Source organism: Sminthopsis crassicaudata, chromosome 4 (genome assembly GCF_048593235.1).
Source record: "Sminthopsis crassicaudata isolate SCR6 chromosome 4, ASM4859323v1, whole genome shotgun sequence".
NCBI classification, from domain to species: domain Eukaryota; kingdom Metazoa; phylum Chordata; class Mammalia; order Dasyuromorphia; family Dasyuridae; genus Sminthopsis; species Sminthopsis crassicaudata.
In genome coordinates, this window is record NC_133620.1 from 125165422 (window position 1) to 125183762 (window position 18341).

At 34.4% G+C, this 18341-nt stretch overlaps 1 protein-coding gene and 1 long non-coding RNA gene across 2 annotated transcripts in view; both read left to right on the forward strand.

Annotated features, from left to right (window-relative positions):
* The window catches only part of PDE10A (phosphodiesterase 10A), a 736567-nt gene that overhangs the window by 57036 nt on the left and 661190 nt on the right, over positions 1–18341 (forward strand).
* Positions 250–9376, forward strand: LOC141565785 (uncharacterized). Its single transcript, XR_012489124.1, has 2 exons — positions 250–5362; positions 9174–9376. It is a non-coding gene; the product is annotated as an uncharacterized LOC141565785 (long non-coding RNA).

Below are 18341 nucleotides of genomic sequence, written 5' to 3' on the forward strand. Positions count from 1 at the left end.
TTTTGTTTCTACAGAGAGGGAAAGAGATATTTAGTGGGAAAAAGCAAGCTTGACTTTCTAGGAAATTTCAGGTCCAATGATAGACATACAAATCCAGTAGACACACTTCTACAAAGTGAGAATATGATCCTTAGCTGTAATCCTAAATAGCTAGCATTTGCTCTAAGACATCTCTATTCCTTTTTTTTTTTTTTTTTTTTAAATTTTTTTTATTATATATATATATATTTTATAATATTATCCCTTGTATTCATTTTTCCAAATTACCCCCCCTCCCTTATTCCCTCCCCCCGACGACAGGCAATACCATACATTTTACATGTGTTACAATATAGTCCAAGTACAATACATGTGTGTGAATATCATTTTCTTGTTGCACAATAAACATTAGAATCCGAAGGTACATGCAACCTGGGCAGACAGATATTAGTGCTAACAATTTACATTCCCCTCCCAGTGTTTCTTCTCTGGGTGTATCTACCTCTGTAAGACATCTCTATTCCTATAAAGAAGATGAAATTAGATTATTCCTCCTGAGTCCAGTTGACTCTACAGTGAAGGAAAACCATGAAGCTTTGCTGTATCTAAAATAGACAGAAAGATGGGGAACTGAGGGGAAGAAGAAGAGTGAGAAAAGTGAAAGAAGAGCTGTTTTGGGGTGTCTGGTTTTCCCTCTCTGCTGTGGCCAGTTGTTGCTTTTTTTATAGAGGGGATAAAAGGATAGAGCACTAGGCTTGAGGTCAGGAAGACCTGAGTTTGAATCCAGCCTGAGTCACTTACTAGCTCTGTGACCTTGGCCATGTTCCCTTATCCCCATTTGTCCCAGTTTCCTCATTTATAAAATGAATTGGAGAAGGAAATGACAAACAGCTCAATATCTTTGCCAAGATATCCCCAAATGGGGTTACAAAGAGTTGGCCATGACTGGGAAAAATTACCAAACAATAACCAATGAAGATAGAATTCAGATGATCTAGCTTTACACCTAACAGGCTATTTCAGAATACATTAGACATATACTAGAAAGCCCATCTCTGTTTCTCAGATCCTATTCAGGATTGCAACTAACATTCTACACAGATCAATCTGATGATGGAGCCATCTTGCCACTTTCAAGGGATGAGTCAGTATACTCTAGAAGAATCTAGTCTTTCAACAGTAAAACTTCCTTTTCAGTTTAGCCATAACTTTCCCCACATTGACTGTTCTGGCTAGAGCCTGGTGAGCAAAGGACAAATAATTAAGGTGTTCATTCGAAACAGCTAAAAAATAACAAATGATCAGTTGCAATTATGATAATACTAAGCATGGCTTCTCTAAGGAGATTTCCTGAGGTATTAAAAATGAGGATTGTGACCCTGGATTATTCTCACTTTTTAGGAGGAAGGATCAGAATGATATTTTTCCAGACTGTTATAAACTTAACTCCTAATGTAAGCAATACTTTCTAAGAATTGTAGAATATCAGAATTGGAAGGGACAATGATTATCTAACCAATTCCTCCAATTTTAAAAGGAATCTAGAATTTTCCTGAGTTCACATATATTCTTGGAACTAATTGAGGGAAATTTCCTTGCCAGTAACTCCTTTCTATGTTCTAAGAGCAGGTGAAAATGTGAGAAGTGTATTTTATTCTGAATAGATGTATATATAGAATATCAACATTTTTTTTCTTCTAAACATCACACCAATTTTGCTATGTTCATTTTCAGTTCTTTAAAAACTATTTTGGGTGATTTATAGTGACAGTTATTATTTTGTCTTTATCCCAGGTAATTTGTTAAGTAATTTCAATCTTTGGAATTGTAGTATACGTTATTATTGTACTCAAGTATCTATCACAGCATATATATATACTACAATTCCAATTTTTTTTCATATGATTATAGGTGGCTTTAATTTCTTTGAAAATTGTTTCTTCATATCCTTTGACTCTTAAGAATAACTCGTATTCTTATAAATTTGACTTACTTCTCTATATATTTTATACATGAGGTCTTCATCAGAAACGCTGGCTGTAAAAATTGTTTCTTAGCTTTCTACTTTCCTTATAACTTGGTTGCTCGCATTGGTTTTGATTGTGTAAAATCTTTTTAATTTATTGAAATAAAAATTATCCATTTTGCATTTCATAATGTTCTCTGTTTTTTGTTTGAGCATAAATTCTTCCCTTATCCAAAGATATGATAGTCAAACTATTCTTTGCTCTCCTAATTTGCTCGTATTATTATTCTTAATGTCTAAATCACAAACTGATTTCAACCTTATCTTGGAATGGAGTGTGAGGTATTGGTCTATAACTAGTTTCTGCCATATTAACTTCAAGTTTTTTCAGTAGTTTTTATCAAATACTGAGAATCCCAGAAGTTGGACTTTTGGGGTTTATGAAATAATATATTATTAGAATATTTTTTATCTTTTTAAATCTTTTTAAAATATCTTTTTAAATATTTTTTTTTATTTTATCAAATACTGAGAATCCCAGAAGTTGGACTTTTGGGGTTTATGAAATAATATATTATTAGAATCTTTGACTATTGTGTCTTGTGTACCCAACCTATTCCACTGATTTACTGGGAGTGATCTACTTTCAAGAGGAAAAAAAATTCCTTTATGGCAATCCAACTATTCTATCACATATTAGATTGTCCCCTTTTACAAGACTGTCAAATGCCACCATGATGAACTCTTGAAATATTGCCAGTTTCTCACATGAAATGTCTGAAATATCATCCTACTTCCTTTGCATCTAAAAAATGGACCTCAATTTATTTTGTCAGTAAATACTTCTTATCTGTCATGAGAAATATTTTTTTCTGTGCCTTATTTTAATAATCTAAAATGATTGCAGTGTCACTGGAGACACAAATAAATACATGTGTCCAAACTATTGATGACTTGTAAAGGCTGTCTAGTGACTTGTAGCCTAAACCAGGCAGTATCATTACTGACTATCTCTGTTTTCTTTTCATTTTTTTCTCTCTGATTAAGCTTATTCTTTTTATCAGTCTTAGAGAATATACAAAAAGGTAATAGATTTGGGAAAAATTATTTCCTGGAGGTTTAGTCACTACCATCTACTTCTCTGCTCCCTTTTCCATTCCCTCATCTCTTTTTCTATATACAGATTTCCTATTGACTTCAAGTTGGGTGGACATAATGGGACTTGGGGGATTGAACAAACTGCTGTTGAGGAAAAGGAATATTCACACATTCTCTGCAAACTCCAATGTTATTAGAGAGCACAGAAAAGAAAATATTTATTTCATGTACTAATGACTCATATATTTATGGTCTTCCCCTCTCCCACTTTTCACATTTATATTTCAAGTTAATGTGAAGAAGAAAAAAAAAAAAACAGAAATGCGTAAGAACATGCTTCTAATTTCTGCAGTGGAAACTGCACAAAACTGGCACTTAGTGATACCTATTGTTAATATCAAGGTGGCATATAGGTCTTCTGTATCTTAAGGGAGGCCCAATATGAGAGGACTCAAAGGAGCAGGATCTGACTCAAAGGTACCTCAGAGGGTGTCTTAACTCAATTCTCCCATTTTACAGGTACTATCCCTGAGGCTTAGAGATATTAAGTAACTTGCTAAAGTTCACACACTTCCTGATTTCAGGGCTAGTGCTCTATCTATTGTGCCACCTAGCTGCCCCATGAACATAATTTTGCACACACAAAAAAAGATGCTGTTGTTTTTGGAGGTGTTCTTAGAGTTATTTAAATATGTCTGATAGCTTTCGCTACTTCAGTACATCAATGTGAGCATTTCCTCTACCAATACAGATTTCAACTCTCCAATATTTGGCAGATGATTTTTCAGAGTTCATTTCCCAAACTTGTTATTTTTTTTTTTTTGCTGTCAATCTGATAAGGAGTCTCTTTAAATTGTAAAAGATATACATTCTATTGGCAGCCATAGTGTTTAGGCTTGGCAAGACCTTCCTAAATTGTACATTTTGAACATTAAAAACAAGGTAATTCAGCAATTGTTCATTAAGCACTTACTATGACCAAGGTTTTGTGATAAGGTTTGTATCATGGCTATATAGCAGTCCACTTGAGAAAGATCTCAGGGATTTTTATACTTAGTAAGATCTATATGAGTTAATGGTGTGATTTTGAAGCTAGGAAGGACACATTTTTCATAAGATCTTTTGAGCAGCCAAGAATAAGGAGGTGGCAATCTTACTCTTTTCTGTCCTGGTCAGACCATATCTACAGTTTTCTATCTTGGTCTGTGCATTATTTTTGAGGAAAGAGACTTAAGTTTGAAGGCATCTGGAGGAAGACAAATTAGTATGGAAACCAACTGTCTGAGTAGCGGTTGAAATGGGCATGTTAACCTAGACAAAAGAAAGCTTAAGTGGGATGTGATAATTATTGTCATTCCTCCAAAGAACTATCCTGGTTGGCCCCAAAAGACAGAAGTAGGAACAACAGGAAAAATTTCAAAAATTTAGGCTTGATGAAAAGAAAACTTATCCAAAAATGTAAGTAGTATGTTTGCTTTTGAAGGTAGTGAGTTATGTTTTCCAGCAAGGCTGGATGACTACAATTCAGATGTATCATAAAGAAGATTCTTGTTCAAATATGCTCAAAAATGACCATGGAGATCCTCTTCAGCTCTGAAGTTTTGTGATTTTGAGATTCTGTGATCCTCAGCTGACAAGACACACATTTCTCTCCTGGGACTGTATTTTAGTCTTTCTAAAGAGCCCTGCCAGAGTTTGGATTCTGTGAGCTTAAATTTGGGGAATCCAAGGTCATTGCTATGATATGAAGAAAGAAGCTTCAAAAGAAGAGGACTTTGATGAAACTTCTATGTGACAGGCCTTTAAATATTTGAAGACAACCAGCAAATATCTTTAATCCTTCCCCTCTTTACTCTAAACATCTCTAGTTCCTTCATCCAGTCTTCTTACAACATAGTTTGAATCCATTCACCATCCTGGTTGCTATTATCTGTATTTGTGGTAGATTGCCAACATCCTGTCCAAAATATGGCACCTAAAGCTGAAGAAAACTATCTAGATAGAGCTTCACCATGGTCCAGGACACACATCCCACATTTCTGCTTGATAGTGAATCTGTACCTTTGGGCTTTTTCCAGATGAACTCCTTTCTATCTGCATCTTCACCCATATTGTTCTGGGGCAATTGTTTGTAACTATTGTAGAAGTTTACATTGAACCAAATGATTCCATCTTGTTAGACTTAGTCTTCCATTATCAGCTCATTAGGATGTCATAAAGGATAGGAAGATGACACTGGGTTCTCAAAGATTATGATAAAAAGAGCAGGAAGGATGGTATATTGTACCTGGTTAGAAAAGCACTCAACAGGAGAATTGGGTATGTATATTTGTTGCCCAGAGATCAGCATAGTGTATAGAGAAGCTTATCAATAAGTTTGCTATGAGGTGATGAAGTTTCCAGTCACTGCAACTTTCAGTGACTTGTAGAAAAATTGTATTCTGTATTTATTAAGGGAGCAGCCATAATGATTAAATTAGAGATCCCACTCTCTAATTTTGTTTGTTTGATTTTTTTTTTACCAGACCTTCATTGCTATAAGAAATTATCATGAGCAAATTCACTTTACCAGCATAGGCCAGCAACTACTCTTGAAACTATAGACTTGCCTGAGGTATTAAGAAGTGACTTGGTCATAGTCACACAAGGGCAAGGTCTTCCTGTCTTCAAGGTTAACTCTCTAATCTTATACAATATTGACTCTCATCTAGCTTATGTTGATATTTATGTTGATATTATTGTTGATATGTAGATTATGTTGATATGCAATCATTTCAGTCATGTCTGGCTCTTAGTGACCCTATTTGAGTTTTTCGTGGCAAAGATACTGGAGTGGTTTGCCATTCCTTCTCTAGTTCATTTTACAGATGAGGAAATTGAAGCAAACAGAATTATATAGCTAACAAATGCTGAAGCTAGATTTGAACTCATGAAAAAGAATGCAGTACTCTTATCTACTGTATTACCAAGCACCACCTAACTATGTTTATTTAGTGCTTTCCTAGGTTTACCTAGTATTTTCCTTAGAATAATCCCACAAACAAGATATGAGGTATAGAATTTATTATTATAGTTTCACAGATAAGAAAATTGATGCTCAGAGAGTTTAATTGGCATTATTTTGTATACATCAGAGACTCTGCTAGGCTCTGGTGATTCACAAGCAATAGCAAAACAGTTCTGGATTTTAAGGAGATTTTAGTTTAGTTCATGAGACAACATATGCACATAAAAGTATATGCTGAAAAAAAGTATATATATATAAATGTGTGTATATATATGCATATATATATGTATATATATATATGTATATATATATATATATATATATATATATATATATATATATACACATATGTAATGAACATAAGGTAGTTTGGGGAGGGAGTGAAGTTGCAGCTAGAGAGGACCAGGACTGATTAATTTTGAAGATAGGCAGCTAGGTGGTCCACTCAATAGAATACAGAGAATGGAATCATGAAAATCTGAGTTCAAATCCGTTCTCAGACAATAACTAGGTCATTTAACCTCTGTTGGTCTCAGTTTCCTCATCTGTAAAATAAGAATAACATCTATCTTCTGGGGTTGTTGTGAAGATTAAATGAGATGTTCTTTGTGAAGTGATCATCATAATGCCTTACACATAGCGGGTTATTAATATTTTTCCTCTCACCCACCAATTCCCATCAGTCTTCCCCCTCCCCAAATAAAACTTGAAGGAAATTCCAGGGATACACAAGATGGAGGTGAGGAAAAAGAACATTCCATACCTGGACTCATTGCCAGGGCAAGGACATGGAGATAAGAGACAGAATGTTGTGGGTGTGAGTATGGAAGACCACAGAGCATGAGGAGGTGGGGATGGGTAAATTATATGAAGACCAGAAAGGCAGGAAGGAGCTAGACTGTGACAATGTTTAAAGACCTTTCCTTTAGACCGACATGAAATAACTAACCAGTGATATAGAACCAGCCCTAAACCCATTTAAATAAACTGCCATATATCTCCATCTCGTCTGCAGGACTACTAGGAAAGAATTTATTAAATGTGTTACTGAAATCTAGTTCTATTAGAGTCATTTTCCCCTGATCTACTCGTCTGAGAATTCTGTCACAAAAGGAAATGAGCTTAGTCTGGTAGAACTTGTCCTTAATGATGTCATGCTGTAGGAGAGTGATCACCTCTTCCCTTCCTATGTTTTCACACATTTCCCCCTTTGGAACTGTGATTTCTTTGATGTGGGGCATTTGCAATGTACAAATGTCCTTTACAAACTTATAGTAGTTAAGTTGCACTGGTAAAGGAGACTTTTACCCTGGGAGTGCCTCCCACTACCAAAGAAATCACAATTATGATTTGTCATCTTATGAGTGTTGCCTGGAATATGATGGGTCAGATGGCTTTTCCATGGTCACACCTCCAAGATTTGGCAGACACAACTAGAATCCAAGCCCTCCTGATTCTAAGAACAACTCTTGTCTCTAAATTCCCCCAAATACTCATAATATATAATACATTATATATAATATATTTTTAAATTATATATGTTATGTTCTTTTTGTATTCTTATATATAATATATCCTTAAATTCTTAAATAAATTATATATAATATTATATATATATACATATATAATATATTCTTAAATTTTACCAGTTGGTCTACAAAAACTCACTGGACTATTAGTTGAAATATGTGCATAATTCCCTTTTCTCATAATAGGAGAAGTATTAATTTTTATTTCACTAGGCCATGGGAAGTCACAATTGATAGCAATGCATAGAAGTGGCAAGAGGCAGGATTAAGTTCTCTGTAAAAGAAATCCTCCCATCCATAAAAGTTTTTTTTTTCCAGTACATCTCTTTATTTGACAAATTGAGGGAAAAAGAAGGAAAGAGTGACCCTTGTTGAGGGTCACCTTAGAAACTAAATAGACAACTCAGTGGATAGAACATTAATCTTGAAAGTCCAAAAGGGCATGAATTCAAATCCTGTTCTTGACATTTATTAGCTGTGTGCCTTTGAACATGCCACTTAAGCTTTTTCCAGTTCCAGTTTTTCTTATCTGTAAAACAAAGGAGTTGGACTTGTTAGCTATCTAGCTCAAATTGTTGATCCCACAGACCTTTATTCTGTGGCTCTCTGATTCATGTTTTTTCCATATTTGATTTTGTTGAGGAATTTTGTTTGTTTATTTGTTTTTTAATTATCCCATCACATGGGATTCTTTTGTCCTCAGTCACGGGTTAGGAAATTCAGTGGTGATATGGGGAAGACTCAGCCTCAAGGTAAGCTAGTTGGGCTTCCTAGATCTGAAAAGTTCTGAGTCCAGCCAGTTCCGTATCACTATTGGATATAACTCAGGTATGATTACCAGGGAGAGGGTCTCCCCTGTCCTAGCTCCTGAAACAATCTCTATGCTGGGCCCACTTGGCACAGTATTTGAGCAGAGAGAATTGATAGAGGGACAGATGTCTTTCCCAAAAGCATTCAGGTAACATGCTCTTATTCTGAGAGGTGTTAAGCAAAAAAAAAAAAAAAAAAAGATTAAAGAAACAGGACTTCAATTGTTGGAAAGTCAGAGATCCAGAGTCCCTCCCCCCCCCCCTTCAGCTTCCTCTATAAGACTGAGAATCCATCACAATTTATGTCTTTCCTGGATTGGCCCCTATAGATCATGGCAACTTCTTTCCATAGTGAAAGATGTGGATTTGGCTATTTCTCTCAGAAATTAAATCCTCATGCATTCTGCAGATCTTGAAGAGCTGCACCCATGTTAGCTTCTTTTTGCATTGTCTGTATTTAAACTGTTTCCAGAGCCAAGGCTTTTTACTTCAAATATGGAACAAAAAAGTTAACTTGACTTTTCAAAAATAAAGTTAACATTCTATTCATTAATGGTAATTGTTAGGTTGGACACTGCTATTATCTAGATTTTCATACTTTTCTACTCTCTATGAGAGCTGGATTTTTTGATATTAGGGATCTCTTGGCAGTCTGGTGATGTCTATGGACCCCTTTTCAGAATAGAACTTTTAAATATATAAGATAAAATACATGAGATTACAAAGAAAAAGAAATAATTAGTAAAATTTAAGATGTAATTATTTTTTCCTCTCTAAATTCACAGAATCCCCGAAATCTTCTAACTAAAGAGTCTGTGGCCCCAGATTAAGAACCTCATTATAAGAGAAAGAAGTGAAGAGAGAAGAATTAAGGCCCCTCTTTTCCTGTGGGCTAACATACATCCATCCTCCAACTCCAGAAGACAAAAGATATAAAAAGTTTTTCCACCAAACCTTACCAAACATTAAATCGTACAAATGTGCCAAATGTGCTTCTTCCATGCTCAAATGACTTCACAGACCATTGCAAATAAGTCTAGGTCTTACATTTAATAAGGGTTTTTTATTTAATGTAATGGGGAAAATGTAAACTGAAAAGATCCATGCAATAGTAATTTGCACTGTTACAATTTTTATAGTTTTACTTGAAAGTTCTCAATGTGATCTTTTTCCTTTTGTGATGGTGACTGAGCCAAGTTCATTAAAATCATGTTAAAATGATTAGTATAGTCACATGTGGAAAGAAGAAAGGAAGGGAAAATAAACTATGACATGATCCATAAATATATAGGTATTCTTGAGTGTTTCCCATGGCTTATCTACTACACCAAGAAGGCTTACAATAATAGTAAATTCCTCATAAGTGTACCAAGAATATGTAGTTATTATAACTACTATCTCTCAGACCATGAGCTATAGGGATTTAGGAAAAGATATTAACCAATTCTTAGGTTTTGGGCACATGAACTTACCCTCAGCTACCATATTTCTAAAATGAGTGGGTTAAATTAAATGTCCTATAAGAATCTTTGCAACATTAATTATGTTTTAATTAATTATATAATTTTCTAGTTTAATTTAAAAAAATTTTTAATGTTTCCTGAAAACCTCCAGGATTGTGCAAGGTCACCTCCTAAATTTTCCCTTAACTTTCCTTTGAGCATTATGGTAGATGTTTGGACAGAATAAAAGGTTGAGATCCTTACCTTCATGTCATATCAAGATTATGTCTACGTGATGGTAATGTAACAATGAAATTTGTTTATATGTTACTTATATACATTATATCATCTAAAGCTTCACAAAAATCTGTGAAATTGATACTATTATTCCTATTTCACAAATGAGGAAACTGAAGCATAGTGAGACTAAATAAGTTATGCAGCTAATAAAGTCTCAGAGTCAGGATTTAGACTCAGGTTGTCTCCATCCGAAGTTGAGCGATCAATTAATTAATACTTATTATTGCTTACTATCAAACATTGTGCTAAGTGCTAAGAATAGAAAAAGAGTCAAAAGACAGCAGTCACTGCCATCAAGGAACTTAAAATGTAATGGGAGAGACCACAGACAAATATAAACAAAGCAAGCTATAAACAAGGATAAATAAAAATAATTGAGAGAGAAGGTACCAAAATTTAGAGAGGTTAGGAAAGACTTCCAATAAAAGATGAAATTTTATCCATTGTGTTATATCTCAATTAAGCTAGTCTCCATCAGTTTCAGTCGAATGCCTAAGCTTCTTCTAAATAGTCAGAATATGGTTAGAATGGTCAGAATAACTTGTATATCTTTGGCCAGTCTCTCTTGTTAACACCCCAAAACTTTGGATTAAAAGTAGCTATCAGAATCATTCAGCAACACTATTATCACTGTGTAGGGTACACAGTCAAAAACATCTGGAGTGATCACACTAATTTAAAAAAGCTTTCAGTTCATTAAGGAGCATCTAATTTGAATTACAGCTTTGACATGCTCATGACCCTTCTTTGTTCTCATTGCTACCTTAAACACATATCTTCTCAGCTTCAACTGGGCTTATGGAGGGCCACCATTTAGGATGATTTGAGCTTTCTGACAGCTACTGAAGGGTCATGTTAAAGTTCAAATGATTTGAGAGAGCACATCAGACCTACTCAGAAATAAATAACAAGAAGAACAAAAAATAAAAATTGAGGAAATTCTAAGAATTTCTTTTAAAAATTTAGATCTGAAATTAGGATATAAATATATTTGAGTTAGGTTTGAGCCTCATTCCTAAACATTTGCTAGGTGCTCAGATAATGCTTTGATCATATTTGGACTATAGTACAAAGACTTACTTTGCCATCTTAGACCTGATATTTCATCATTTCATATACCAGTTTCCCTACATTTAAAATGAGGATAGTTTTTGTTTGCCTTTTGGACTCCAAAGGCATCTGTGGATAGATGTCAGGGGGTTCTAAAACTTTTATGGGAAATAAATTACATGTTTATTTTTCACTAATCACTAAACTGAAAAGTTTAGCATTTTTCTTCAATTACTTAATTTTTGAGAAGAGGTTCATAGGTTTCTCCAGACTGCCAAAGATATGGATGATTAATAAACTTTGACTTATATCATGAATAGAAATTTGGATAACTAATGTAAAGGAATTATGTGGGGTGGAAGGACATAAGGAATACCATGAAAATTAGCATGATCATGATAGACAGAAAACTGGCCTTAGAGTCAGGAGGATGTGGGCTCAAAAATTCCCCTTCTGACACTGTGTTGGTTTATTGAGGGGTAGACAAGTGGGAGAAGAGGTCTTTTTTTTTTTCTCATGGCCTTTGTAAATCTTCCTAATGAACCACTTCAATCTCATTATTTCTTTATTAAGAATAATTCATTTTTTGTGATTGTCCCTCATTATTTGTGACAATCCTGATCCTGGCATTCAAGGCCCATGGCATTTAGACACCCAATCAAACTTTTCAGCCTTATTCCATTATTCCCTTTTAAATATTCTGTTGCAGCCACTCTATTGTTCTCATTCTGACATCTCTTCTGTTTCTTGAATTTCAACCATGCTTCTTGCCTCCATTCTAGGGACAGACTTACACCAATTTAAATTTTTTTGAAGTCTCTTCTTTCTTCCAAGGCCCAAATGAATTTCCTCCATGTCCACCCTCTCTGATTCTCTGCCATTCTCCTTAATATCCTATTCAGTTAGAAGTAAACTCTGTATTTGTCATACTTTTTCCTCTATCAAAATTAATTATGTGCTTTTTCATTAGATTGTAAGCCCCTTAACACCTACCTGTATCTATTTGTGTATCCACAACACTTAATACAGTGTCTTATTCATAGCAGACACTTAAAAAAATCTTTGTTGAATCAAATTAAACTTAACCATTAAAATATTCTTTGATTAATAATAAAAATTTCAGAAACACACTGAAGTTTTGCTTGAAATCTTGTCACTAGTTTGTGCTGAATTATCTTATGCAGGTTACTTGACCTATGTGACCACAGATACTCCCTTGTCAGTAAATTATAATTATCATTTTCTATCTTAAAAAGAAATTTATGAAGTATAACTGTTTTAAGCTTTTTCTACAGTGAAGTAGTTGAGAATTACAAGGCACAATTCATCCATATATTGTTTCTCTGTGACTTTAACTAAAAAAAAGTTGGAAAAATAGTTGGCTTACTTGTAGAGGCTGAAATTCTGTGATACTGAAACATCTGGATGAAAAGATGAAAAATTCACTTGATCAGTGATGCTTAGTACAAAACATGTTGCATGTGGGTATTTGGAAACATCTGAATAATTTCTATATTCCATATTTTTCATTTCACATATTTATAGTTGCATGGACAAAGATCAAAAAAAGTTAGTATTTATATAGCCTTTTAAAGATTTCAAAGTGCTTTTTATATATTATCCTTTGTTACACACAACAATAATACTATGAGGTAAGTACAACTGAGTCTCGATTGAACACACAGAGAGAGAAGACTTCATGATTGCAGGCCCAGCACACTATGCACTGCACCCACCTACTGAGCCTCAGAAAAAGTAAGGGATTTTACTTACAGTTATACAGATATCAAGTGTCTGAGGCAAAAATTTGAATTCAAGTATTTCTGACCTAAATCAGAAAGCTTAACACATTGTATTCATTGTATCACCTTAAAACCAAAGATTTTCTTTTTTTAAAAATGTATTTATTTATTTAAAATTTAAATGCAAAATAAGAGAAAAAAATAGGAAAAGAAAGACAGAAAAAAATAAAACAAAACATTGTCATGTGTCCAGGAAAATATCAGGGAGTATTCAAAATATGTAATAATAAATTTCTACTTCAAGAAAAATGTATAATAATAGAAGACAGTGTATTCATAACTGTTCATATTTTCTTTGCTTCCTTGTAGGTTTTCTCTTGTTCTCTGCTATGTACTTTTTACTTTATTCTTTTTTTCCCTTTCTTTCCCCACCACTTCCCCCAAGCAGGCCACAGTTAAGCATGGATATATTTATATATACATATAATGCACACATACATACTTGCACACAATATACATACACACATGTAACATATGTATACACATATTCATACAAAAACACTATTAATATAGCTGACATAATGTAGATTTCTCTCTTGATTGAATCTTTTTAAGTTTGACTGTCGAAAGATTTTTCTCTTTATGATTTTTCTTTCTACCTTGTTGAACTAGAAAAATCTATTGCACATTTCTGTTAACTGCAGTATCCTAAATAATCCTTTCTCTGTTCTCCTTCCTTCTAACATGTTATGCACATTTCCTTCAGATTACTTCAGGATGTTGTTACCTGGAATTTCAGTATATAATATGTATCTTCTCAATGACACAAATGGCAATCTATAAATAAATCCCTTGTGATTCTCTTCAGCTTTTGTCTAGGTCCTTACATACATTCTTCAAGGGGAGGTCACCACCTATATTTCACCTGTATATGATGTTTTCCTATTTATACTGCTTGACTCACATCATTTTTTTAATTCAGAAAATGTCAGTTACCCAGTTTTTTATCTGTAAGATAACTCACTTGTTTGGCATTGAAGACCTTTAACAGCCCACCTTTCCTCTGTACTACTTACTTGGTAAGAATATTCTGGTTCAACCAAGTTGTTCTATCCACTGTATACTAAATTTGCTATACTAATTTTATGTGATTTTTATACTATTTCCCCTACTTAAGGCAACTAGGTTGCATCAAGAATAGAACACTATACTTGGAGTCAGGAAGATTCAATCTCAGACTTACTAGCTGTGGGACCCTGGGCAAGTCACTAAACTTTGTTTACTTCAGTTTCTTCATCTGTGAAATGAGTTGGAGAAGGAAATGACAAACCACTCCAGTATCTTTGCCAAGCAAAACTCAAATGAAGTCATAAGACTCAGACACAATTGAAATGACTTAACATTTCCCCTACTTAGAATGCCTTCCCTCTTTCCTGCTCCTTTTTCATATCTGACCATATCTTTCCATATCTTTGGGTCTAGTTCAAGCCCCTACCTTCAATAAAACCATCTTAATACCCTTCAGCTTCTGTGTCTTTGTTTTCTAATAGCACTTATTAATAAATATATTTGATTTTTTATTGCTCAGCCATCAACTTATTTTGTTTCCTTTATCATATGAGCATAGCTTGCTTTTAGCACAAATCTTTTTAGCACAAAAAGGGCTCTCTTGTATGTATGTATTTTTTTTTTTTGCTTCTAACACTATTCAGATCATTCTGGGTATACACTAAATCATACCTGAATTGAATCAAATGTGTTCAGTTGCTAGTTTAGACCTTTTATTTTCCCTGAGAACAGAAATATATCATATATGAAACATATTATATGCTTGTTTTAAGAATTTCTGACTTGTCACTAAATCATATGTTCAATAAAAGTATTTTAAGATGTAGACCACATTTTATATTCTGCTTTGAAAATAATGTTGGCAGAGATTTCTGGTTAAGCATGTACAATTATCTTTGCTTTTAAAAATAATTGATTTTGATTTAGTTGTGGATTGTGATACCAAATTTTATATCCATTTCTTGGGCCTCTTCTTGGGCACATGAAGATTACTTTGGAAATGAGACATGGCTTAACCAGCCACTGAAGCATCTTGTGAGAAAGAAAGTTGCCAGTGTAAATACTTCATATGAAAGACTTGTGAAAAATGAAAACATAGTCTCCAAGTTTTCCACAAGCTTGTGACTGGAGCCAAAAAGCTTCCAGGCCATAGGACTTAAAAAAAATCATCTGTTTCATGCTATCTCAGAGTCAGATGGCTTCCCTAGAATATGTGCACATATTTTAATCAATACTTTGTAATTGTTTTATGGTTGCCATTTTAGACAGCTGGAGTAAACTTTCCATGCCTTTCAAATAGGCATGCTCCTGAATTTGTTTTAGGAATTCTTACACTGAAAATTCTGTACCTTGAAAAGACACTTTAAAAAAATACGACACATAATTTTCACATTGCTGTTTATTGTTTTTACATTAAAAGCTATACTTTACCTTTAGTTCTAAGGTTTTAAAGTATATTTTATAAAACATGTATGTCAAACCTGTTCTATGGAATCATAGTCAAAAGGAAAGTTATTTTAATATCTGTCATTCAACTCAAACACTGACCCTATATCATGGTCTCTTTTCTTCTTATTCTGATGTCCTGTATCAGAAAAGCACTTCCTCCTGAGTTGGATATTTATCCCCATTTAGTCATTGACCAGTTTTGCACTCTACCCAAGGTTGAGAAATGAGGCTGGCTTATATAGTACAGGTATAAAATTTGGACTGTCTGATTTCTCAGGGCCCATGTGCTTTATTGATTAGAAAGGCCATGGAAACTAAGCTGGGTTGAACATTTCAAATACATTCATCTGGACATAGGTTACAAATATGTGTCTGGAATCACTGATTACAACATTTTGGTCAGACACATTTTGGCATTCATCCACATAATACCAGTCCAAAATATTTTCAAAAGCAATAACTAATTTTTTTTGTGTGGATATATGTGCCTACTTCCTGAACATGTGATCAGTGATCCTGTGTCCTTGAGCTCTAAAACATTTTTAGTGTTCAGGGAAGGATCCTGGGATACTAACTGTTACTTAACGGGGTGCTGAAGTTAAGTATGATATTTTTAAAATCATAGAGACTCATGACATGAAGCACCCTCAATGGCATTTGTTGTTAGGATTACTAGGTGAGAACTCAGGTTGTCTGGACAGTGACAAGGTGAGAATTCAGGTTGTCTGGACAATTACAAGGTGAGAACTCAGGTTGACTTGACAGTTCTCTGGCTCAGACCTGTAAAGGGAGTTTACACCTTAGGAATCCTAGAAGGAGCAAGCTCATTGGTTGAAGTGGTTCTTCCCAGAAGCCCTTGCATTATCCCACGCCCATTCTCTGGGAGGATAAAAGAGGCAACATTGGGCCTGGAGAGCAGTCTGCCTGGGGAAGGACAAGGGCTGGAGGACAGCACTCCAGGAAGAGGAGAAGTCTCTGCATTACATCAGGCCTGACGGGGCTCTCTGCAGGAAGGGAAGTCACTTCTCTGGACAAGAGTTAACGGCAACTGCTTGGAGACAACGGTTCTCTACAGGAAGAAGAATCTGTCTGAGAGATTTGAATAGACACAGCAGATCTCTTCCCAGAGAGCGATCCAGCAGCTTCTGGAGACGACAGCTCGCAACAATTTGTCCTATCTGTCAGTTTTAGATACTATTCAAATAGGTAGCTCACAGTTTAATCTAAAACAAAAATGATTTTACATAACAGATTAAACCAGCATGGCTTTCTCTACAGAGATGAAAAATTCATGTAAGGTTCTCGGCTATGAAGTTAGCAGTGACATATCTTTATGAAAAAAAAATAATTTTTTTTTTTTTTTTTTTTTTTTTTTTTTTTTTTTTTTTTACCTAGATAAATCATTTATTATGAACTTATGTTCCAGGATCTTGTGCTAAGCACTGGCCATATATATAAGACTAACCAAGATATTCTCTGCTCTCACAGAAATTACATTTAAAGGAAAAAAGACAACACATAAAGGGATGCTAGAAAGAGGGGAGCAAAGAAACACTGAGACTTGAGGAAGTAATTAATAATAATAATAATAATAATAATAATAATAATAATAATAACTAACATTTTTTTTTTAATTTTTTTTATTTTATTTTATAATTATAACATTTTTTAACAGTACATATGCATGGGTAATTTTTTACCACATTATCCCTTGCACTTACTTCTATTCAGATTTTTTCCCTTCCTCCCCCAACCCCCTCCCCCAGATGGCAAGCAGTCTTATATATGTTAAATATATTACAGTATAATTTAGATACAATATATGTGTGTAGAACCGAATTTTTTGGTTGCACATGAAGAATTGGATTCAGAAGGTAAAAATAACAGTTTACATTCATTTCCCAGTGTTCCTTTTCTGGATGTAGCTGGTTCTGTCCATCATTAATCAATTGGAATTGGATTAGTTCTTCTCTATGTTGAAGAAATCCACTTCCATCAGCATACATCCTCGTACAGTATCATTGTTGAAGTGTATAATGATCTTCTGGTTCTGCTCGTTTCACTCAGCATCAGTTGATGTAAGTCTCTCCAAGCCTCTCTGTATTTCTCCTGTTGGTCATTTCTTATAGAACAATAATATTCCATAACATTCATATACCATAGTTTACCCAACCATTCTCCAATTGATGGACATCCATTCATCTTCCAGCTTCTAGCCACTATGAAAAGGGCTGCCACAAACATTTTGGCACATACAGGACCCTTTCCCTTCTCTAGTAGTTCCTTGGGGTATAAGCCCAGTAGTAGTATGGCTGGGTCAAAGGGTATGCACATTTTGATAACTTTTTGGGCATAATTCCAGATTGCTCTCCAGAATGGTTGGATTCTTTCACAACTCCACCAACAATGCATCAGTGTCCCAGTTTTCCCACAGCCCCTCCAACATTCATCGTTATTTGTTCCTGTCATCTTAGCCAATCTGACAGGTGTGTAATGATACCTCAGAGTTGTCTTAATTTGCATTTCTCTGATCAATAGTGATTTGGAACACTCTTTCATATGAGTGGAAATGGTTTTAATTTCATCATCTGAAAATTGTCTGTTCATATCCTTTGACCATTTATCAATTGGAGAATGGCTTGATTTCTTATAAATTAAAGTCAATTCTCTGTATATTTTGGAGATGAGGCCTTTATCAGAACCTTTAACTGTAAAATTTTTTTCCCAATTTGTTACTTCCCTTCTAATCTTGTTTGCATTAGTTTTGTTTGTGCAGAAACTTTTTAATTTGGTGTAATCAAAATGTTCTATTTTGTGATCAATAATGGTCTCTAGTTCTCCCTTGGACACAAACTCCTTCCTCCTCCACAAGTCTGAGAGGTAAACCATCCCATGTTCCTCC